The sequence below is a fragment of the Amblyraja radiata genome, chromosome 35, assembly GCF_010909765.2.
Source record: "Amblyraja radiata isolate CabotCenter1 chromosome 35, sAmbRad1.1.pri, whole genome shotgun sequence".
NCBI classification, from domain to species: Eukaryota; Metazoa; Chordata; class Chondrichthyes; order Rajiformes; family Rajidae; genus Amblyraja; species Amblyraja radiata.
In genome coordinates this window covers 9835991-9860430 of record NC_045990.1, presented here as the reverse complement: position 1 = coordinate 9860430, position 24440 = coordinate 9835991, and the positions used below count along the sequence as shown (strand labels likewise).

Here is a 24440-nt window from a genome sequence, read left to right as displayed (position 1 = left end):
TATTGCACCCGTTGCCCGATAGCAATGGAAAGAACCCTCTCCTGAATCTGGAAAGTATAATATATGATTTTAATAGACTGCAACGCGGGAATAGGCTCCCCATGGTGCAATATGGGCATTGAACACTAGATGGCGCTTACCTTTTCGATCCCATTTTCTAATTAGTTAATTAATTAATGTGCAACTTTTGCACTGACGAGTTAGGACTTCCTTCTCAATTATATTTTATTTAAATCTGTGCAAAATGTCATGTAGTTCCAGGACATGGGTCACGAAAGTTGGGATTTCTAGACACATTTTTGATGCTCGGCCAACAGCCTATACCCAGCTCTCCCACAAGCCTACCGTCTCCGCCACATTGAAGAAGGTGCTGCCTAGATGCTGCCTCACCCGTTGTGTTTCTCCAGTATTTTTGTCTATCTGGAATTATGCAATAGGTTTCTAACGGTTATTGGGCTCCGTCTAAAAGTCCCGAGTGTACTGAAGGAGCGTGTTCAGGCCAGGGGTGGCTCTATACTTTCAGCTTCTTCAATTCAGAGGCTTTGCACGGAGCTCAAAAACAAGATGCTGACGTGATTAGATTTCACTGATGTTAGATGATACTTGGAAAGCTAAAATACATTATGCGGAAATGGGTGCGACCAAAAACTGCATCACAGCCTCCTGTTTCCTCAACGGCAAGAAGGTCTTCTAGCTGAGAACAGGATGGAAGTTTATGAAAATGTTCGTATGCCTGGCCGTAGAGAACGACAACAATGTGGGAATTTAAAGCCAGGTGAATATCAGGGGTTGAACGGGGAGAAATGGGGAATGTTTATATTTCAGTTTCACTGAATGAATTGGAATTTTCTTCACATGCTCAGTTCAGCAGAGACTGCAAGTGATGATTCAGGGGGAGGGGTGGTGAAATGTTACCGAACAAGAAGGGTTGATTCTGGGGCTGGAGAATGTCCTTCGTTTCCTGCTCTTCCATCTTACCTGAGCGAATAAGATGTTAATCCCGTTGTCGTGCATTTGCAACACTTCAATCCTCTGCCCGGCAAAATCCCAGCGTATTGCGGGTGTACTTTCTAAAATTGAAGGCATGTGTTTTGGACAGTTGATGGATGTTAACAAGTCAAAGTCCCTGCTCTGACATTTCCCCAAATCCCAATCGGAAAATGTTGGAACTAAATTCCATTAACCGTCTCTATCATGTGTTTTCAGTGATGTTTTCACTTGTACTCTGTAGAAAGTGGCGCCACTGGAGCCTGGTCAAGAAAAACACTCCCGCAAGGTCATCTACGCTCTCTTTGGCTCTTCTAAACGGAAGTGGTGTTCAACTCAGTTGAACTAAGTCATTTGGAGGAAGTGTTATCGTCTTAAATGTCTTTTAACGCGTGAACAAATAATCTAATGAAGGGTTGTGCATGAATAAGCGGCACGGTGGCGCAGCGGTAGAGTTGCCGCTTTACAGCGCCGGAGACCCAAATTCGACCCCGACTACGGGTGCTGTCTGCACGGAGTTTGCGCGTCCTCGCCGTGACCGCGAGGGCTTTCTCTGAGATCTTAGGTTTCCTCCCACACTTCAAACACGTGCACGTTTGTAGTTTAATTGGCTTGGGTTTGTATACTTGGTATAAGTGTAAATTGTCCCTAGTGGGTGTAGGCTTGTGTTAATGTGCGGGGATCTCTGGTCGGTGCCGACCCGGTGGGCCGAAGGGCCTGTATCCGCGCTGTATCTCTAAACTAAACTAAACTAGAATAAACTAAGCAAATATTGTTCACGTGTCTGCACTCATACAACGGTGAACAGGGAAGAGTGGATGTGATTAGTATCTCTGAATACAGAGGTTTCACATCACCAAAGAAAACCTTGGATTTATCCCAATTAGTGGGGCAGAAGAATTTCACTCAGGAACTTAGTGATATTTTTACCCCCGTTTTACTTATCCGGCCACTGACGTGCGGTACACTGATGATCCGCGTGAAGGGATCTTAACGCCAGATTGAAAAAGTCAGTCTAAAAGGTTTGGAAAGATCAGAGCCAAACGGAGGCAAGTGGGACTAGTGACGGTGGAACGTGTTGGCTGGTGTGGGCAAGTTGGACTGAAGGGCCTGTTTACACGCTGTATGACTCTATGACTCCATAACTCTATGTCTATGGATATTGTCTACTTGGAATTTAGCAAGACATACGATAAATCCCCTAATGGTAGTCAGATCCAAAAGAATACTTTGTGTGGGATCTACTGTGAATAGTTTGAATTCAGAACTGAATTGCCCTGAATTGACAGAGATTAGTGGTGTAAGGATGTGACCCTGGGTCGGTTAGTAAGTTTACAGGTGACAACAGAATGGGTGGAGCAGTGAAGAGTGAGGAAGTTCGTGAAATGATGTCGCCAGATATATATCAGTTACAAATATGGGCGTAGAAATGGCAGGGCGGATTTCATCCAAGCAAATATGGGGTATATGAGGTATAAGGATAAGAGGGAAGTCTTTTAGGACCGAGATGAGAAATTCATTTTTTACACACAGAGTGGTGAATCTGTGGAATTCGCTGCCACAGAAGGTAGTTGAGGCCAGTTCATTGGCTATATTTAAGAGAGAGTTAGATGTGGCCCTTGTGGCTAAAGGGGGTATGGAGAGAAGGCAGGGATGGGATACTGAGTTGGATGCTCAGCCATTATCATATTGAATGGCGGCGCAGGCTCGAAGTGCCGAATGGCCTATTCCTGCGTCTATTTTCTATGTTTCTATGTTTCTATGTTTCTATATGAAATATGAGGTTTGGAAGGTAAGATTGTATACATTAGGAGTACACCCATATGTACACATGGATACATGTGTACCTATATTATGATCGATATCGCGCAGCTCCACTCTTGCTTCCCCCCCCCCCCCCCCCTTCCATTCATAACAAGGACAGGGTACCCCTTGTGCTCACCATCCATCCCATCAGCCGTCGCATACAGCACATAATCCTCCAACATTTTACCACCTCCAACGGGATCACGTTACTGGCCACATTTCCCCATCTCTACCTCTTTCTGTTTTCCGCAGAGTCCATTCCTTCAGCAACTCCCACCCAAACCACCCCCTCCCCAGGTAATTTCCCCTGCAACCGCAGGAGATGTAACATATCCTTCTACCTCACCTCTCGACTCCATCCAAGGACCCCGACAATCTTTTCATGTGAGGCAGAGGTTCACTTGTACCTCCTCCAACCTCATCTAATTTAACCGCTGTTCCAGGTGTCAATTCCTGTACATCAGCGAGACCAAGCGCAGGCTCGGCGATCGTTTCACTGAACACCCACTGCTCAGTCCGCCTTAATCTACTTGATCCCCCGGTTGCTCAGACCTTTCTGTCCTGTGCTTCCTCCATTGTCAGAGTGAGGCCCAGCGCAAATAGGAGGAACAGCACCTCATATTTCGCTTGGATAGTTTACACCCCAGCGGTATGAACTTTGACTTCTCTAACTTCAATTAGCCCTTGCTTTCCCTCTCTCGCCTTCCAAATACTCCCACCTGCCTTACTGTCTCCGACTATATTATATCTCAGTCCCGCCCACTCCCCTGTCATCAGTCTGAAGAAAGGTCTCGACCCGAAACCCGAAGGGTCTCGTCACCCATTCCTTCTATTTATTTATTTATTTATTTATTTATTTATTTATTTATTTACTTATTTATTTATTTATTTATTTATTCCGAACAAGTAAAGACATTAACGACATTAATATTAACAAAATCGAAATTATCAAACAATTGGACATTACAATCAATATTTACAAAGCAATGAGAAGAACAAAATCAAAGTTCCAATGTCCAACTCTGTGTCTGTACAAGCTCGAAAAGGAGTGAGAAGAAGAATAACTTATTAAATCTCACCCCTTTTCCCCAACACTTCTACCATATTTAAAAATCAATTCATTACTAATAATAATACTACCCTAGGCAATTTCCCATAATACCTACAGACATATATATACATACAACTATTATGTACATACAAACTTCATAACTGAAGTACCCAAACATAAGTAAACAATAGTAAAGCAATAGATAAACACTAACCCCCACTTGTCAACCATCCCCTCCATCCCTGTACCCCTTGAGAATTGTTTTTTTATATATCATTTTAAAATGATTCATGTTTGTGCATTGCTTCAATTCCCCGTTCAATTTATTCCACACTCCTACTCCACAAACCGAAATACAAAAGGTTTTTCTAGTCGTACGGACTTTTTGTTTCTTAAAGTTAAATATTCCTCTTAAATTGTAACCCCCCACACGCTCGTTAAATAATTTTTGAATGTTTCCAGGTAAATTTTTATTTTTGGCCCTAAACATTATCTGAGCTGTTTTGAATGTAACCAAATCTTCTAATTTTAATAATTTTGACTCTAAAAATAATGGATTCGTATGACCCAGATACTTAGCATTATGGATAATACGAATTGCTCTTTTTTGCATCATGGTTAATGAGTGTATCGAATGTTTATAGTTATTACCCCAGACTTCTGCACAATAATTTAAGTAGGGTAAAATCAATGAACAATAAAGAATACGGAGTGATTTGTAATCCAGAGCTTGCTTGGCTTTGTATAATACAGAGATACTTTTTGACAATTTTAATTTTACATGTTTAATATGTGATTTCCAGCTTATTTTATCGTCAATTATAACCCCAAGAAATTTATTTTCATGCACTCTTTCAACTTCCACCCCATTTATCTTTATACTTACTAGTGTATTTATTCTACAATTACCAAATAACATTATTTTAGTTTTACTCAGATTTAATGAAATTTTATTCCTATCAAACCATATTTTCAATTTACCCATTTCTTTTATTATTTTATCCAATAGCTGTTTTAAATTTTCCCCAGAACAAAAAATATTTATATCATCTGCAAACAAAACCAGCCTCAAGACATTGGACACATTACAAATATCATTTATGTACATGATAAATAATTTTGGGCCCAGCACTGACCCCTGTGGTACACCACACACAATGTCCAAGCATGTAGAATTATGACTACCCAGATTTACAAACTGTTGCCTGTTCCTTAAGTAGCTTATAATCCAGTCCAGTACTATTCCTCTAATTCCATACCTCTCCAATTTTTTTAATAAAATATCATGATTAATTGTATCAAATGCTTTTTTTATGTCAATAAATATCCCAGCTGCATATAATTTCTTATCAATGGCGTTTGTGATGTCTTCAATTAATTCTAGTATTGCAAGTGATGTTGATCTATTTGTTCTGAATCCATATTGACTTTCTGTGATTAATTTATTCTTTTCTACAAATTTGTCTAATATATTATTAAACATTTTTTCTAATATTTTGGAAAATTGTGGGAGTAAGGAAACAGGTCTATAGTTTGTAAAATGATGCTTGTTCCCAGTTTTGTATATTGGTATTATTTTTGCTATTTTCATTTGAATTGGGAAAGTACCGGTTTGGAAGGATAAATTACAGATGAATGTTAAAGGTTTGGAGATCCCCTCAATGACCATCTTAACTAGCGACATGTCAATGTCGTTGAAATCGGTAGACTTTTTATTTTTACATGTTTTGACAATATCCAACAGTTCTTTTTCTTCTACTTCCGTAAGAAACATAGAGCAGGGATTTCTCTCCACTAAATTCTCAGGAGTTTCTCCAGATGTCCCTGAATCGGGGATTTGTTTAGCCAGGTCTGGTCCAATATTTCCTTCTTCTTCCCAGAGATGCTGCCTGTCCCGCTGAGTAACTCCAGCATTTTGTGTCTACCTTCGATTTAAACCAGCATCTGCAGTTCTTTCCAGTGATTTCCTCGTTTGCTATCAGTGATAATTTTCAATTCGTCTTTGCAGGACACGGACTCCAATACATATCACTTGAACACAGAATCTAATAGCAGATTTTTGCAATGCCATCAATTCAGCAAAATATATTTAGAATTTTACTGATTTGCACGGAAAACTGGCAGTGCAGCTTGAGGAACTACTTGAGCTCAGAATCTTCATCTCTCTGTCTTATTCTTAAAAGTTAAACACAGGCCAGATCTCCGAGCCGAGAACATGGAACAAATGGACATTTATGCAAATACCGCTGCGTATCGCATCGATAAGAGGAATGGAGCCAAATCTGAGCCGGAAGGTCTGAACCCAGGTTTCATCATTATGTTTATCGTGTATTATAATGTTTCCAGTTATCATAGTTTTCCAATTCAAATGAATGGGCTTGAATTAATTACACTTTCATCATAACAAACGGGGGGGGGGGGGGGGGGGGGAGGGGTCAGAATTTAACTGCAGGGAGAGGAATGGGGAAAATGTTGAAGAAAAAGAGGAATGGATGGGTGAGTTTTGTTGATTCTTCCCATTTGAACTGAGCTTACCGAGCGAATGCTGCTTTAGGTCTGCACATAGACACAGAATGCTGGAGTAACTCAGCGGGTCAGGCAGCATCTATGGAGAAAAGGAATAGGTGACCTTTCCGGTCGAGACCCTTCTTCAGACCAGCTTTTCTCTGGTGTGTAACTTACACGAACTCCACTCACTACTCAGGTCTATGCCCAGCCTGTTTTACGTAAAGATTAGACAAATGAAGATAAATATTTTTGTCAGTTGAAAATTAAGATGTTGACAATATCCGTCGGCTCCGTTGGCCGTCGCCCAGTTTAAACCGGGACAAGGATTGGTATATTTTCCATTGGAGGAATCAATATTTTGCTTTCTTGCACTTTGCAGAACATTGGCCCCGAAGAGCAGATACTCCTCGACAAAATCTACAACCCAATATTATCTACACTCTTCTGGGCATCTGCATCCTGGTGTCCATTCCGTCACTTGTTCTTACGGCTATACTGAGTAAGTTTAAACATTGATAACTGTTCTGTAATGTAAATCTAAAAATAAAATTTGAAAATAGTGATAACCATCAGTAAGTCAGAGGAACATTTAATGTTTCAGATCTGAGATCATTCGTTGGGGGGGGGGGGGGGTATAATAGATAGAACTTCTATGATGCGCTAGTATACAGTTGCTACTACATAGACACAACCACATTTGTCTCAGAATTGTGTTGCTACATTTGCGTTTCACGGACGCTTGGTTTTTCCTACATACTCTTTTTTAATGTTTAGATGTCGAGTGTAGTTGTTATATTATTAGTTTCGAAAGCTAATTGAGGTATATACATGGATCCGCAAGCATTAATTTGAGAAGTAATTAATTCAGTCTTGATGAGCAACGCTGGTCGTGATACAAGCTTGAGGGTGTGTGTAGTCGGTAACTCAACAGCAAAGGCAATGAGGTTTATTTAAAAGCACGGGTCAATGTGCCGTTTTCTTCTCAGTTAGTTGCTCGTTATACTTTCCTTTCCGGATTTCCCATCACATAAGCGGTAGTATTCGAAGACAAACATACGACAGCGCGGCAGCTGCAGTATGGAACTAACTTGGAGCAGGTGAATTCGGAGAAGTGGAAATTCCTGAACGTTTTTAAGATATCCCGGACCTCTATCCCTGTTTATTGTTGCAACCAGGGATATGTTGGTAGCGTGCAAGGAAGAGGATGGAATGACGTATCCTAACATATCCTAACTGGTGGTCAACAGAATTCCTGCAGAATCTCCCATCTCTTTCATTCCCCGCCTCGAATAATGGGCATCAAGGTACTCTAGATGTTTTGGGGGTAAATTATATCGAACGTGTGATATTCACATCTTAGTTTCTATTTCAGTGGCACAGATGGGTGAAATGAAGAGGTCAGTTGCTGACTTTCGGATGAAACATTTCCAATGGAAGAGCAATGGTGTGTGTAATAATGTTATCTGACAGATCTCTGTAATGTAGACACCCAATCTCACCTTCTCTATCCCGATAGATCTGCGGATCATTGGGTCAATTGTCCCGAGTGTGTAGGGAATAATGTTGTGTCACCTGCTGGTTCCTTGACTGGACGGCAGTCCTCTACAGTTCACATCTCTCGGATAACAGCGGCCACTGGCGGCGACAATGATGCATGGCAGCTACTGGACATTTGCTTAATCACATTGGGGCCTTAATAACATTTGTGCCGATGACATTTTGATTAAATTAATCCTAAGAAGCAAGTTTATATGTAAAATAAACGACTTACCTTATGTTTTGTCCCTACGTGAGTTCCGCCCCGTTGTCAGCGTTGACAGCGTTAGAAGTAGATTTTTATTTTACTCCAGCGATTAAATTGTCCATCGGTTTTTTTAACTTGCGAGAACGCAAGTCGGAACGATTTTTCAGTATCTGGGACAGGCAGGAGAAAACGGCATTTAATACCCCCCCCCCCCCCTCTCTCTCTCTCTCTCTCTCTCTCTCTCTCTCTCTCTCTCTCTCTCTCTCTCTCTCTCTCTAGTTACAGGGAACCTTGAGAAGGCAATTGCCCAACTTTCCAAACTCCAAACTGAGATTCCACGGCAGAGGGAGAGTAGGTATGGTGATCATTATGGTGACGACACTCCTTCCCGGTCACTTCGTTCCTCCTCAGCTGCAATTTTAACTGTCCCCACATTTAGACTCAGCACCATGGGTGCCAGAGCCTTCAGCTGCTCTGCCCCACGTCTCTGGAACACTCTCCCACCTCCCATCCGTCACCTGGACACTATCGATCAATTGAAATCACAACTCAAAACACACTTGTTTAGATTAGCATACCCGACATAACTTCCACCTTGTTCACCCTGATTTTAATGACAATATGTTTTGTGTATTTTTTTTTGTTTTTTTTTTGTTTGTTTTTAATCAACTTGATTTTATTATTGATAAATGTATTGTGATTTTACGTCCTGTAAGGTGTCCTTGGGTGTCCAGAAAGGCGCCAGCAAATAAAATGCATCATTATTATTATATTATTATCATTGATATGAGAAGATGATTCAGAAATCAGAGGTGCAAAGTGACTTGGGAACTGGGGGTGCTTGTGCAGGATTCCCAAAATATTAATTTTCACGCTAAGTCTGTGGTAAGGAAGACAATCGCAATCTTGGCAATAATTTGGAGGGGACTAGAATATAAAAGCAAGGATGTAATCCTGAGGCTTTGAGAGACGCAGGTCAGGCCACATTTGGAATATTGTTAGGAATTTTGAGCTCTGTACATGAGGATGGATACGTTAGCACTGGAGAGAGTCCAGGGGCTCTGGATTTTAGGATAAGGGATATCCCATTGAAAAGACAAGATAGAGCGGATGTAGAAAGCATCATTCTAATCAGATCTTACCGCAGTCTTCGCCTTCTCCCGATAACAACAATGACTGAGGTTATTCGTTGCTACCTGATGGTCTGGGATGACACCTTTGTTCTGGTATCAACCTCGCCCATATTTCCCACACGTTCCGCGGTTTAGGGATATAACGCGGGAACAGGCCCTTCGGCCCGCCGACTCAGTACCGACCAGCACACTAACAATATCCCACACACACCAGGGACCAAGCCAATTTATTCACAACCTGTACGTCTTTGGAATGTGGGAGGAAACCGAAGATGTCAGAGAAAACCCAGGCGGATCACGGGGAGAATGTACAAACTCCGTACAGACAGCGCCGTAGTCAGGATCGAACCTGGTATCTGGCACTGTGAGGCAGCAACTCTACCGCTGCGCCACCGTGCCGCCCTGCTTTGCATTATGTAAAACGATGATCTAAACTGGCCCTGGTTTTGACCGGATGATTGTCTCGATAATTGTAACTGGAAGATCAGTGATGGTTTTTTACCCTCGTCTCGATCATCCAGATATGGCCGGAAATATTCCCGTCTGTAGCGGACTCTTCTGACATTTACCTCAATATCTTCACAGGTATGCATTCTTGTCCCGAGGAATGGATCAAATTCAACCAAAGCTGTTATGACTTTCCCTCAAGCTCGGACAGCTGGGCGGTGGCCCGAATATCCTGTGCATCAGCCGACGCCCACCTTGTTGTCATTAATAATGCTGAAGAACAGGTAGGGGTTTGTCTGTGATCACACCTGCAGACAACGTTCCCTGCTAAGTGAAACTTTCGATCAATGCAAAATGCAAAACACATATCCATCTCACCCTATACCGGCATTTCATTTCGTTAGTTGTTAATAAATAAACGAGCGTTATAGAGCATGATAATTATTACACAGGGTTGTACATACAAGTAATACAGTACTGTCATCAGCTATTGCTTCCACGTGTACTGATATCCTTTTGTTTACATGACAGGGCTTTTTGAATAGAAAAATTAGTGTCCGTCGGTGGATTGGCCTGAGTGATTCGGCATCTGAAGGTGACTGGCGCTGGGTAGATGGAACCGATTATAATTCCACTGCAACGTGAGTTGCTCTCCGGTCGCATGTTCTGTTCAGTATCTGTGGTGTTGAATGTTGAGGAGAAAACACAATTCTGTGTCAAAACCTTATAATCCACCTGGTGGCCGACAACCCAATGGCATGAACAATTAATTTCTAATTTCGGGTGCCCCTTAGGATACCGAAGGAAAATCTCTCTTGTTGCAAAATCTTCCATTAGAATTGGACCCTAATTGACAATGCCTCTTCTTATTCTTTTTAGGAAAATGTAAAACTTCACCTTTCACTTTGTAGACTTTCAGATGAGGCACCGGTCCACCCATGCCATGCTTGTATCTCCTTCAAATTCCTTCGCCTCATCCTGTTGTGCTGATCTTTAATCAGAGGGTGGTGAATCAAGGGAATTGTTTGCCACAGAAGGCTGTGGAGGCCAAGTCAATGGACATTTTTAAGGCACAGATGGATAGAATCTTGATTAGTGCAGTGTCAGAGGTCAATGGGAGAAGGCAGGAGAATGGAGCTAGGAGGGAGAGAGAGATCAGCCATGATTGAATGCCAGAGTAGACTTGATCGCCAAATTCTACTCATATTCCTAATGACCTTGTGATCAAAGGCAGTGAAGGACAATCTCTCAATTTCCGGGGCTAATCCTTCCACAATAATTCTCAGGGAGCACGACTCCACACAGGATAAAATCTTGGAAGGTAGTTCGTTGACTATTCATCATCGTTAATTTCCCCACCAGGTATGCACTGTGGCACCACCCACACAACAAACCACATTGACCTCCAAGGCTTATGACAATAGCAACTCCCGAAGCCTCGTCGTCTTTCGCCAGAATATGGATAGAAAGAGGAAAGTGTCGCCACTAATTCCATTATTTCCTTATCACGTATCCACACACTGTAAATGGCTCGATTGTAATAATGTATTGCAAAGCTCGCAGCAAAAGCTTTTCACTGTACCTCGGTACACGTGACAATAGACTAAATTGAAACTGAAACTGAAATAATAGGTTTGAGATCAACATGCTCTCCATCCTGTCTTGTAATATCAATGCTGTTTCTTTATGTTCATTGAATGGAAATGTTGAAATGGACAACGAGACGCCTTTGTGGGAATACCTTCAGCAGACGGAATTCATAATAGCATCTAAACATTTGATGAGGAATGAGGGTCATGCAAGCGGCCCCATAGGCTGTTAAGATTGAAGTAGGAATCCTTGTAACATTTATATTTTCCATGTTCTATTTTATTGTAGGCTTTGGAATAGGGGAGAACCCAATGATTCGAACAGTGGGGAAGACTGTGGAGAAATTGTTGATGGACATTGGAATGATCAACCGTGTGAAATTAAACAGAGGTGGATCTGTGAGAAACCAGCACAGTGATGTTCTCCTTAAATTCGAAGTTCGTGCAAAATGTGCAATGAACCGGCTTGGCAATGTTGAACATGTCGCAGGAATGTGATAGCAGAGTAGGAGGCCATTCGAATTACGTGGTCTTTGCTGACATTTTGAAAAATGCTTTAGAACCTTTTCACACCTTTTCTCCAGTAGCGCTACCCAATATTTGCTACCGTCTTCTGAGCAGATGACATTTAGTTGTGTGTTTCAGCCACTCACGGTGCAGAATTTTCGATCAACACCACTAGGGTTGATCGAAAGAGGGCTTTCTCCACCCCTCCAGACCCCCCCCCCCCCCCGCCACACACACATACATACACACACACACACACACACACACACACACACACACACACACACACACACACACACACACACACACACACACACACACACACACACACACACACACACACACACACACACACACACACACACACACACACACACACACCTATCAACCCCAAATCCTATGTGTATCACTTTGAATTAATCCCTGCTGATTCTTGGAGCATGCTGTAATAGACTAACTTCACGACCTTAGCTTAATCAAATCCACCAGAACCCCGTGTATCTCATGGAGTGCTCTACTATGTGCCCCCCAAACTACTCTCCAGTATATATTCAGAGTTCGAAAGTCTCAGCCCCGGAGGCAGTCTAATTCACCACCCTCCCACTCTGGGCCGTCCGACAAGATGGTTCATTACAGTCCACTTGGTCCTTCAGTGCAACTACTCACAGGCTATGCCTTGTCCTTTAAAAATGCTCGAATGATTTTGGCTCTGCAAACCTAACAATTATAAACATGCTTTGTTTCGTAGCTGTAACTGAACCTCTGTAGGTTAAGCTGATTTATTTTCTATTCCCTGGCATGGAATGGATTTGAAAACATTATTCTTGTAATACATCCACAGGAAGTTCATCTCTTTAGACAGTCCTCTCTATCTAACCTCGTCTTTCTCCTCCCCCACACACACTTTCCAGCTCCCAGTCTCAGAGGCAACTGTTTTGTAACTATAGGATTGTTCTTTGGATCTGAAAGTTTATGCCACTAGAACGCGTTTTTCTTTATTTTACACCGCTAAATAAATCCCACCTCTGTGATCTTCAATAAACGCAATGTGTGGGATTAATTCTGCGGGTCAGGGTGTGTGTGTGCGTGTGTGTGTGTGTGTGTGTGTGTGTGTGTGTGTGTGTGTGTGTGTGTGTGTGTGTGTGTGTGTGTGTGTGTGTGTGTGTGTGTGTGTGTGTGTGTGTGTGTGTGTGTGTGTGTGTGTGTGTGTGTGTGCAGGTGGCGTTTCGTAAACACAGGTCGCTGATGGAATGGGAAGCACAATTGAAATGTCATCCAACACGGAGCTCGGCATCACTATACTTCCGACAGAGAGTAACTGCTCTGCATATCGGATGTCTGGCCTGCATTTGGTCTCACTGACACAGCGGAGATGGAATTGTTATTTTACCTGCCTCAATTAATCCACCCGGCAACTCGTTGCTCCCCTTTACATACAACTTTGAGTAAATCTGTGGAATTTCAGACTGAGATGACAAGACGGATAGAAAGCAAGTTTAATTTAATCAGGAGACCTATCGCCTGCATTTATTCACCCGGCAATATAAGAATGATGTAATTAAATGATGGCGGGGGGTCGGCAGTTTTACTCCTGCCCGGTTACTTAACCCAGGCTCTGGGTACTACCTGCTTGAGGTTTGATGTCATTACAGCAGTAAATGTTTCATTTGACTGTCATGAAACCTAACGGGAAGAGCGATGTATTCTCGAGTGATTCCTGCTGCTCTGGGAGGTGTGGATATGAATAGAGGGAAGGGCCATGTTCCTGCATCTTCACCATATTTGCCATTTACAATGACATTACACCTCCAGCTTCATCTTGCCAACCCTCTACATTTCCGCTTCCGTCAGGGACCATTCCGTCGGTGACGTCACGACCCCTCTGATCCCTCTACACCCACTCCTCCACCGCTCACAGTTCACATTATCAGTGCGGGAGGGGCAACACCTGTTCCGACAATGATTCTTCCCCGCCATCTAGGGGACGTCGCCTTTCCATTACATCTGTCCTACCTGTGGACTGCTACGACCAGGTGCCCCACGCAATATAGCGCACACGCCTCGCCCACTGGAATCAGATGGATCATATAATGGGATACACACATCATATGGAAGCACGGCCATCACTCTCTGGAGTTTAGAATAATGAAGGGGGGCCTCATTGAAACACAGAATAGTGAATGGGTTGGATAGAGTGGATGTGGAGAGGATGTTTCAACTAGTGAGAGAGTCTAGGACTAGAGGTCAGAGTCTCAGGATTAAGGGGCGTTCTTTTAGGAAGGAGATGGGGAGAATTTCCTTTCGTTAGAGGGTGGTGAATCTGTGCAATTCGTTGCCACAGAAGGCAAGTCAGTGGATATGTTTAAGACAGAGAGATAGATTCTTGATTGGTCCAGTGTCAGAGGTTGTGGGGAGAAGGCAGGAGAATGGGGTTCGGGGGAGAGATAAATGACGGAATGGACTTGATGGGCCGAATGATTAAATGACGGAATGGACTTGATGGGCCGAATGGCCTAATTCTATTCCTATCACTTATGACCTCATTATGAGGCGGAGCTACGCGATAGAGAGTGGAAGTGAAAGCGAGAGTGTTGAGAATAATGACCCTGTCCCGCTTAGGAGACCTGAACGGAAAACTCTGGAGACTTTGCGCCCCACCCAAGGTTTCCGTGCAGTTCCCGGAGGTTGCAGGTGGTTGTCGGAGGTTGCAGGTAGTGGAAGCAGGTAGGGAAACCTTGGGTGGGGCCCAAAGTCTCCAGATGTTTCCGTTCAGGTCTCCTAAGTGGCACAGGGTAGAAGTGCGAGATTGTGAGCGTGTGTGTGAAAGGACACAACTATAAAATTAGCACATGCCTTAGTGCATTAATAGAGTCGTAGAGTGACACAGCGCGAAAACAGGCCCGTCGGCCCAACACTATCCCACCTGCCCGCGTTTGGCTCATATCCTTTAATACACGGACCCGTTCAGGGGTCAATTAAGTTCACAACGCGAGCTAAAAACCGCAAAAATCAGCCACAACAGGCGCGTTTGCAGTGTAGACGTGCACTAGAGCATGGAGGCCTTTATCCCCAAACAGGTGTCGCTGACCACGAACTGAGAGGAAGCGCAGTCACCGACAGCATTTTCTGCAATTCATTTCCGATTTTTTTTTTAAAGGGAAGCACAGTCATGCAATTGGTGTAGTCGCCGCCGCGGGGCGCCAGAGACCACGACATTTAGTTCGAAACTGACTCGGATGTTCTCTGTGTGGAGTTTGCACGTTGTCTCTGTGCCTGCTTGACCCCCTCCTCCCCCCCACCCCCCCCCCCCTCCAGGTGCTCCGGTTTCCTCCCACATCCCTACGCGTGCGGGTCTGTAGATTATTTGATATTTCTGATCGAAACTAAAAGCTATACATTGGCAAACCCGCATGTTAATGATTCATATTACCATATAACAATTACAGCACGGAAAACAGGCCATCTCATACAAACATAGAAACATAGAAATTAGGTGCAGGAGTAGGCCATTCGGCCCTTCGAGCCTGCACCGCCATTCAATATAATCATGGCTGATCATCCAACTCAGTATCCCGTACCTGCCTTCTCTCCATACCCTCTGATCCCCTTAGCCACAAGGGCCACATCTAACTCCCTCTTAAATATAGCCAATGAACTGGCCTCGACTACCCTCTGTGGCAGAGAGTTCCAGAGATTCCACCACTCTCTGTGTGAAAAAAAGTTCTTCTCATCTCGGTTTTAAAGGATTTCCCTCTTATCCTTAAACTGTGACCCCTTGTCCTGGACTTCCCCAACATCGGGAGCAATCATCCTGCATCTAGCCTGTCCAACCCCTTAAGAATTTTATAAGTTTCTATAAGATCCCCTCTCAATCTCCTAAATTCTAGAGAGTATAAACCAAGTCTATCCAGTCTTTCTTCATAAGACAGTCCTGACATCCCAGGAATCAGTCTGGTGAACCTTCTCTGCACTCCCTCTATGGCAATAATGTCCTTCCTCAGATTTGGAGACCAAAACTGTACGCAATACTCCAGGTGTGGTCTCACCAAGACCCTGTACAACTGCAGTAGAACCTCCCTGCTCCTATACTCAAATCCTTTTGCTATGAAAGCTAACATACCATTCGCTTTCTTCACTGCCTGCTGCACCTGCATGCCTACTTTCAATGACTGGTGTACCATGACACCCAGGTCTCGCTGCATCTCCCCTTTTCCTAGTCGGCCACCATTTAGATAATAGTCTGCTTTCCTGTTTTTGCCACCAAAATGGATAACCTCACATTTATCCACATTATACTGCATCTGCCAAACATTTGCCCACTCGCCCAGCCTATCCAAGTCACCTTGCAGTCTCCTAGCATCCTCCTCACAGCTAACACTGCCCCCCAGCTTAGTGTCATCCGCAAACTTGGAGATATTGCCTTCAATTCCCTCATCCAGATCATTAATATATATTGTAAATAGCTGGGGTCCCAGCACTGAGCCTTGCGGTACCCCACTAGTCACTGCCCGCCATTGTGAAAAGGACCCGTTTACTCCTACTCTTTGCTTCCTGTTCGCAGGCCAGTTCTCTATCCACATCAATACTGAACCCCCAATGCCGTGTGCTTTAAGTTTATATATTCATCTCTTATGTGGGACCTTGTCGAAAGCCTTCTGGAAGTCCAGATACTCCACATCCACTGGTTCTCCCCTATCCACGCTACTAGTTACATCCTCGAAAAATTCCATAAGATTCGTCAGACATGATTTACCTTTTGTAAATCCATGCTGACTTTGTCCAATGATTTCACCACTTTACAAATGTGCTGCTATCCCATCTTTAATAACTGACTCTAGCAGTTTCCCCACTACCGATGTTAGACTAACTGGTCTGTAATTCCCCGTTTTCTCTCTCCCTCCCTTCTTAAAAAGTGGGGTTACGTTTGCTACCCGCCAATCCTCAGAAACTACTCCAGAATCTAAAGAGTTTTGAAAGATTATTACTAATGCATCCACTATTTCTGGAGCTACTTCCTTAAGTACTCTGGGATGCAGCCTATCTGGCCCTGGGGATTTATCGGCCTTTAATCGATTCAATTTACCCAACATCACTTCCCGGCTAACCTGGATTTCACTCAATTCCTCCAACTCCTTTGACCCCCGGTCCCCTGCTATTTCCGGCAGATTATTTATGTCTTCCTTAGTGAAGACGGAACCAAAGTAGTTATTCAATTGGTCCGCCATATCCTTGTTCCCCATGATCAACTCACCTGTTTCTGACTGCAAGGGACCTACATTTGTTTTAACTAATCTCTTTCTTTTCACATATCTCGGCCCTTCAAGTCCGTGCCGAACACTTATTTTCCCCTAATCCCATCTACCTGCACCCAGACCATAACCCTCCATTCCTTTCCCGTCCATATACCTATCCAATTTATTTTAAAATGATAAAATTGAACCTGCCTCCACCACTTCCACTGGAAGCTCATTCCACACAGCTACCACTCCCTGAGTAAAGAAGTTCCCCCTCATGTTAACCCTAAACGTCTGTCCCTGAATTCTCAAGCCATGTCCTCTTGTTTGAATCGTTCAGGATTGAAAACCAAGCATCAGTTAGGCTGGTGTGAACCTGTTTACTTGTTTGGTTATTTTTTTCAACGTTTTCAGCAAACGGCCTCAACGGCCTTGTCTTGGTGTCAGCTTTTTCGCAAGAAATACCATTTTGAACCATTTCGGTAAAGTTCCTCTCGTCCGTCTCAGTCTGATTCCTCTTTTCCCCATCAGCAGGAGTAGGCCAAGATAGTTGGGCATTTTATACAAGAACAGTAAAACTGTCCTCTCGTCCCCCACAACGCGCCTACTTTGCACAATAACAAGACACAATGTAATTCAAACGACTGCACTACAGTTGTTGATTCATCAATGGTCTTTCCTCCATCGTTAGATCACAATTAATGAATGCACAATATTAGGTCACAAGGCCATAAGGAATAGGAGTAGAATTAGGCCATCGACCCATCAAGTCCACTCCGCCATTCAGTCATGGCTGGTCTATCTCTCCCTCCTAACCCCAGTCTCTTGCCTCATCCCCATAACGTCTGACATCCGTACTAATCAAGAATCTTCATTCCCATTCACGTATTTGGTCAAATGAAGCAATGTATAGCCAAATGCGCGATGCAGAAGCGAGTATCACTTAGTCTGGAGTGCACACTCAATAGACTGGGCACACAGACAGTAGAACTCGAGTATATTGGAACTGTTGAACTGTGTGTACACTTATTTGAATGGAGTGCGTCCAGAATGGAATGAACACATGGACTGGAACAGGAGTTCAGTGACATGGAGTATACACCAGGTGAACAGAAATCATAAGGCCTTAAGGTCATAGGGGGTATGACTAGAATTAGGCCATTCGCCCCATTATGTCTACTCCGCCATTCAGTCATGGCTGATCTATCTCTCCATCCTAACCCCATTCTCCTGCCTTCTCCCCATAACCTCTGACATCCGCCAAGTGTCAACTCAATTGAACTGGAGTTAGCAAAATGTTGTTTAAACTTTCCACACGGGCAGGCAGGTGTGGGAACATTGTTGGAGAATTCCATGAAAATGTGATGATGTGACATCGGTTTCGGGAAGTGGTGCAAATACACGTATTAGTATTGAAGAACGGGGCGTGCAATAAGATCCCAGAGACCATCTCCGTCTTCAATATCGTATTTGCTTATGAACATCTGATCTCTTCTGGGGTCATTTTTTCCCACTGGGGTTTTACTGGTCGTGAGCATCTACATTTTCACGGTGATCTGTATAATAAAAGATTGTCTGATAATGCGTTAAGGATTGGAAACTCTGATGGTTCCTCTAGGCTCTTTGATACACGACATAGAAATTGGACCACACTCCAACTGGAAGCAGAAGTGGTCACACACCAGAAAATACAGCAGAACAGGTTCTTCACAACTGAACACTGGAGGTTCAACACGAGGAACCAGATGTCACACTCTCCCACTGCCTCTCACGGTGTTGAGGGAGACGCAGTTTGTGTGAGAACATGGAATCAAATGAGGATTATCAAAATATCGATTACTTTTATTCCAGGCCAACGAGAGAAATCAAAAGACCCCCAGAGGAGTTGAAACCAGGTAAACACCAACAATATAATTTGTAGATTACAGTCAAACACGGAACGGCATTCGTTGGCATTTTTGCAGCAATCCGCTACGAGGAAAACTGACTTATCACTGATTTAGAGGAGGCGTCCACGGGAGACCCCTTCCACCCCTGCAACGGACTGTTCCAGCTGCTACGGTCAGGCAAACGCCTCCGTTGCCATGCTGTGAGAACGGAGAGGTTGAGAAGGAGTTTCTTCCCAGAGGCTATTCGGACTGTAAACTCCTATCTCACCAGGGACCAACTTTACTGAACCACTCTACTGCTTTTTTTTTAAATTGCTGGGTTTTTTCCCCTTTTCCTTCCGCCCACAATATTTAATATGTAAAATAATATGTGATTCTGTTCCATTCTGTTTGGTTGTTTGTTTGTTTGTCTTTTTGCGCAAAGTCCGCGAGTATTGCCACTTTTCATTTCACTGCACATCTCGTATGTGTATGTGACGAATAAACTTGACTTGACTTGACTTGACACAAAAGACCCAGTAGCAGTCCTCAAGAACTGAAGCATACATTCCACATACTCATCTTCGTACCTCACTACCGCTTGTCGGATCGTTTTGTGGTATTTCAGAGTATTTGTTTAAAAATATCCGAGAGCACGGATTTGTTAATGCGTTGGTACACAAAATTCTGGAGAAACTCAGCGGGTGCAGCAGCATAATATAATAATAATAATAATAATAATAATAATAATAATAATAATAATAATAATAATAATAATAATAATAATAATAATAATAATAATAATAATAATAATAATAATAATAATAATAATATAATAATAATAATATAATATATCTTTTATTGTCATTGCACGTCAGTGCAACGAGATTTAGTGTGCAGCTCCACTGATGTACAAGAAAGGTAAATAAATACAATACATAAATAAAATAAACAAGCTGAATTGATTGACGTGACCATCTGAGGGAGACTGTCCAAAGGGGGTGGGTGGGGGGGCACTCATTAGGGCCGATTCAGAGCCGCTATAGCTCTTGGGATGAAACTGTTCCTGAGTCTAGAGGTTCGGGCGTAGAAGGCCTTGTAACGTCTGCCGGAGGGAAGTAGTTGAAACAGACCGTGGCAGGGGTGTGATAAGTCCTTATGGATGCTGAGGGCCTTCCTGGGGCACCGCGTGTGGTAGTTGCCCTCCAAGGCTGGTAGCTCTGTCCCGATGATCTATGGAGCGAAGGAAATAGGCAACGTTTCGGGCCGAAACCCTTTTGTTAATGCGTTGAAGCTTTTAACAGATATTGATTGTATTTATATGTCTAAGTGATTCAGAAGTATTGAGGGTGGCAAGGTGACGCAGCAAGATATGCTGGCTCGCCGAGCCAGAGACCCGGCTTCGATCTTAACCTCTGGTGCTGCCTGTGAGGTGTTTGCAAGTTGTCCCTGTGAGTGACCGCGTGGATTTTCTCGGGGTCCTCCGGTTTCTTACTATATGCTAAAGACCTGAGCGTATGTGGCTTAACTGTTCTCTGTAAATTCCACCCTCGTGTGTAAGGTTGTGGACGTGGAAGCGGGATTATTTAGGACTAGTTTGAATGGTGATCGAAGGTCGCCGTCGACTCAGTGAGCGGAACCGCCTGTTTCCATGTTATTTGTTTAATTCAAAGCTGGGATATGGTGGTACGTTGCTGGCTTGAGCCACACGTGTAAGGCTGTAGTTATAACACCGGTAGATAGACACAACATGGTGGAGTAACTCAGTGGGACAGACAGAATTTCTGGATAGAATGAATGGGTGACCTTTCGGGTCGAGACCCTTCTTCAGGCCCAAAACATCACCCATTCCTTCTATCCAGAGATGCTGCCTGACCCGCTGAGTTACTCCAGCATTGTGTGTCTATCTTCGGTGTAAACCCGCATCTGCAGTCCCTTCCTACACGTCATGACAAAGGTGGTGGTTTGCGATTTCATTTTTGCAGCGAAAATGTGACATTCAGTCATATTGTGGTGCAACTGGCGACACTTATAAGCTGGGCAAGAACGGTAGATTTCGCCCGGCTGATCTTCCACTGAGAGTGTGTATCTACACACCCGTAGTAGTCGGTTAAAAAAAAATCGAGTCCGAGAGTGTGGTTCGGACAGAAATGACCGAGTGACTTCTCGAGATCCATAGATCCGATTACTGCCGTTAGACTCCGGCATTAAGGGATAGAACTCGTTACATCTTATGACATTCAGAACAGACTTGCAGTTGGATGTTTGTCATTTTTAAAAATGCAATTGCTCCAGGGGCGATGTAAACAAGAACTTGCACCTCTACGATTGCACCCCACCCCCTGCGCGCCCCCCCCCCCATAAGCCCCCTCGCTGCGCCACCCCCCCCCCCCCCCTGCACCACAAACCCCCTCCCCCTTCCCATGTTAAAAAAAAACATATTCCAGCTGAGAGCACGGCGGTAAAGTACGATTTGGAAACACACTAGAAGTTCAACCTAATGAATAGAATCCAGGTAGATATTAGCCAAAATAACTGACGCCTGCTTCACATCAGTGGACCAGCTCGTTGACATTGATCAGATCCTGTAAATGAGATGGAATTGAGAACAGTGTCAGTTAACTTAGTAGCACATACCGGAAGTGATGTTTCTGGGATGCAGATGGTGAAACGTTGATGAGGAAGAACGGAGGTGGGCGAATGCTCTTTCTTCCTCATACCTTGTGTTCATCTGTCCGAATTATAATTATAATTTGAGTCTGTTATGTGGAACTTGTACAGAACTGGCAACTGCTGCATTCTATGAGTTGTAAGATTACTACTGCAGTGAGTGACGGTTTTTACTTTGAAGAGATGTGTGTGTTGGTCAGTTCATAGAATCTCCTGATATAAACCATGAACGTGTTGAAGGCGTTTCCATTCGGCCATTGTATCTCCTGCTATCGTTGGTGACTTTCACTTGCATTTTGCAGATAATGTCGATCAAGCAAAAAAGTATGCCCTAGGAAGATGGTCCCTCCCGATTATATACACCATTATGAGTCTCTCCACTCTGTTGTCGTTGACCCTCGTCGCTGCGATTATACTGAGTAAGTTTTTTATTTCAAAGAGATTGCGACGTTGAAGCCATAATCTCAATCATCAGGATATGCATAAATCGTAAAATAATATTGCGAGAGACGTGAGTTCAATAGTGGGCGAGAAACAATGGTTCAAGCGTTAAGGTGGTCTACTGGATGCAGATGGTGTTACAATATCAAGGCATTCATCAAATCGTCTTTTCGCTCAGCTGCCTCATTATATTTGACAATTGCTTATTTTTAAAATATTTTATTTATTAGAAGTGCATTGGTACTAAAACGATGTTAACATATTACATTCTCTGTACAACTTCCCTTTTTTAAAAGAGAGAAGTGAGAAAGGAGAGAAGAAAAATAGGTTGTGAATAGTGAAGAATAGACTAGTGAGCGTGGGTGAAAAACAGATAAAGAAAATGTGAAAGAGAAGGAATAAGTGAAGAAGGAAAGCAGGAGGGAGATTATTCCATTGCCACAGTGAGATGGGTTTTTTTTAAATATTCTAAATCATCTTTCACCCAAACATGAAACTGTTAGTTTTCATGATACTATGTCACCACATGAATTCAGTGTTTGACAATTGCTTTCCGTTCAATCGTGGAAGATGTGCTCCACAAGGACCGAGGTCTCATAATCACAACCCCCGTATTTAAAAGGCTAATATACATGGATATAGATCCATAGGGGTATAGAGCATGGTTATAGCCCTTTAGAATACAGAGCATAGATCAGTACAGCAATGGAACGCCCCTTCGGTCCACAATGTCCGCGCCGGACATGGTGCCACGTTCAATTAATTTCCTTGATCTGTACAAGATCCATATCCATCGATTCCCTGCGTATCCATGTGCCTATTCAAAAGACAACGGGTAGGGTAAAAGATAAGGGCAATAGAGGGAATATACACACATAGTAGAGCTAAAAGGACTTGATGTTTCAATTCCTGTATTAAGTCGGCACTATTGTCATTTGCAGTGGGATTGGAGAGGTGAAAGGTCGGGTTTGTACGACATCGGGGTCATCAGGTGGGCACCCTCCTTCTTTGACATTTCATTGATAAGCCCACGACATCTCCAGAGGGCTCAACGGTGATATCTGGCGACCCAGTTACACGCCCCTCAATTCCATACCCTCCTGTCTTCATCTTGCGGCCAAATTGTTGTCTTTCCTTTTAATCCAAATCCAATTGCAGAATTTGACAATGATTTGATTGCTTGTTGGAGGGAGCTACCCCTCACCCCCATTTTATTTTTTAGCCTGGCCATAGGTGTAGCAACAAATCCCCTGCATCCCACTTCGACAGGAAAAATCTTAGCTAAAGCAATCTACGGTCCCCGGGCCGATTGCGGCCCGTTAAGTTTTCTTTTCATTCCAGTCAGACAGATATCAAGTGTTGAGAGACTGGTCTCCGGACGGTATTTGCCCAATGGAAGAATAATGATCAGTACGAAATACAATACTAATTTTAGCACCTGCAATTTAGAAAGGTCGCTGACCTACAAACCTGCACGTCTTTGGAACGTGGCAGGAAACCGGAGCACCTGGAGAAACCCCACACGGTCACAGGGAGAACGTACACACTCCTTACCGATAGCAGCCGGAGTCAGGGTCGAACCCGGTTCACTGGCGTTGTAAGGCAGCAACTCTACCGCTGCGCCACTCTGCCGTGCCGGTACCAATTTTCTGGTAATTGTCTGAATGCTGGTCTCATGACAATCTGCAAACTGGATAAAATGAAGGATTGAAGATCCACCTCTGGAAGATGGAACAGATGAGGGTGGTCCCTGAAACAGAGATTCCTCATGTTGATCCAGAATGGGCGAGTGTGTGCTCCATGTTGTGGAACAGAAATCCACGGAAACCTGTTTCAGCAGCTTGGGATGCCTACCATATCCCCTCCATGTGGGCCATATGTGCCTACCGTTGCGGCACAGTGCTCATTTCGACACAGGGCCCTCGGAATAACAAGGGTATCTGCGCCAGCAGAATGATTACAGATTGATGGGTCTGTGGGTCATTGAAAAACAGCGCGCACGATATAAGTGTCGATTCTCTTTCAGTTGCAGGAAACTATGAGGAAAATAGAAACGGACTTCAAGGTGAGATTTCCCGCCTGGGGCACAGTAAGTTTAGTAATCAGTAGAGTAAAATTTCAGCTCTACCTATTTCTCCCAGAAACTACCCGAGTAGTGCACTGAGAAACCGCTCATGTTGGGCAAAACACAAAGTGCTTGAGTAACTCATCTGTGGAGGGAAATGGACGGGCGTAGTCTCCGATCGGGTAATAATATTAATCCTCCCCGCCCACTCACCCCGCGCTCTGTGCGTAAATGTGTTGGGATTAGCAAACAGCAAACAGCCTTGCCTCCTAACTGGGAATCCGGGCATATTTCAGCTCGTATGTCAGGTAGAGTGTTGGCTGGCTGACTTACTTACTTGCTTACTTACTTACTTACTTACTTACTTTCTTACTTTCTTTCTTACTTTCT

General features: G+C 43.6%; 2 protein-coding genes and 1 long non-coding RNA gene across 3 annotated transcripts in view; all 3 read left to right on the top strand.

Annotated features, from left to right (window-relative positions):
- Positions 1–24440, top strand: part of LOC116966134 (hepatic lectin-like) — a 335697-nt gene that overhangs the window by 119958 nt on the left and 191299 nt on the right. The gene's annotated exons all lie outside the window — the stretch shown is intronic.
- The window catches only part of LOC116966131 (hepatic lectin-like), a 227156-nt gene that overhangs the window by 75284 nt on the left and 127432 nt on the right, over positions 1–24440 (top strand). The window lies entirely within an intron of this gene.
- Positions 9910–11810, top strand: LOC116966140. Its single transcript, XR_004409905.1, has 3 exons — positions 9910–9960; positions 10208–10317; positions 11555–11810. It is a non-coding gene; the product is annotated as an uncharacterized LOC116966140 (long non-coding RNA).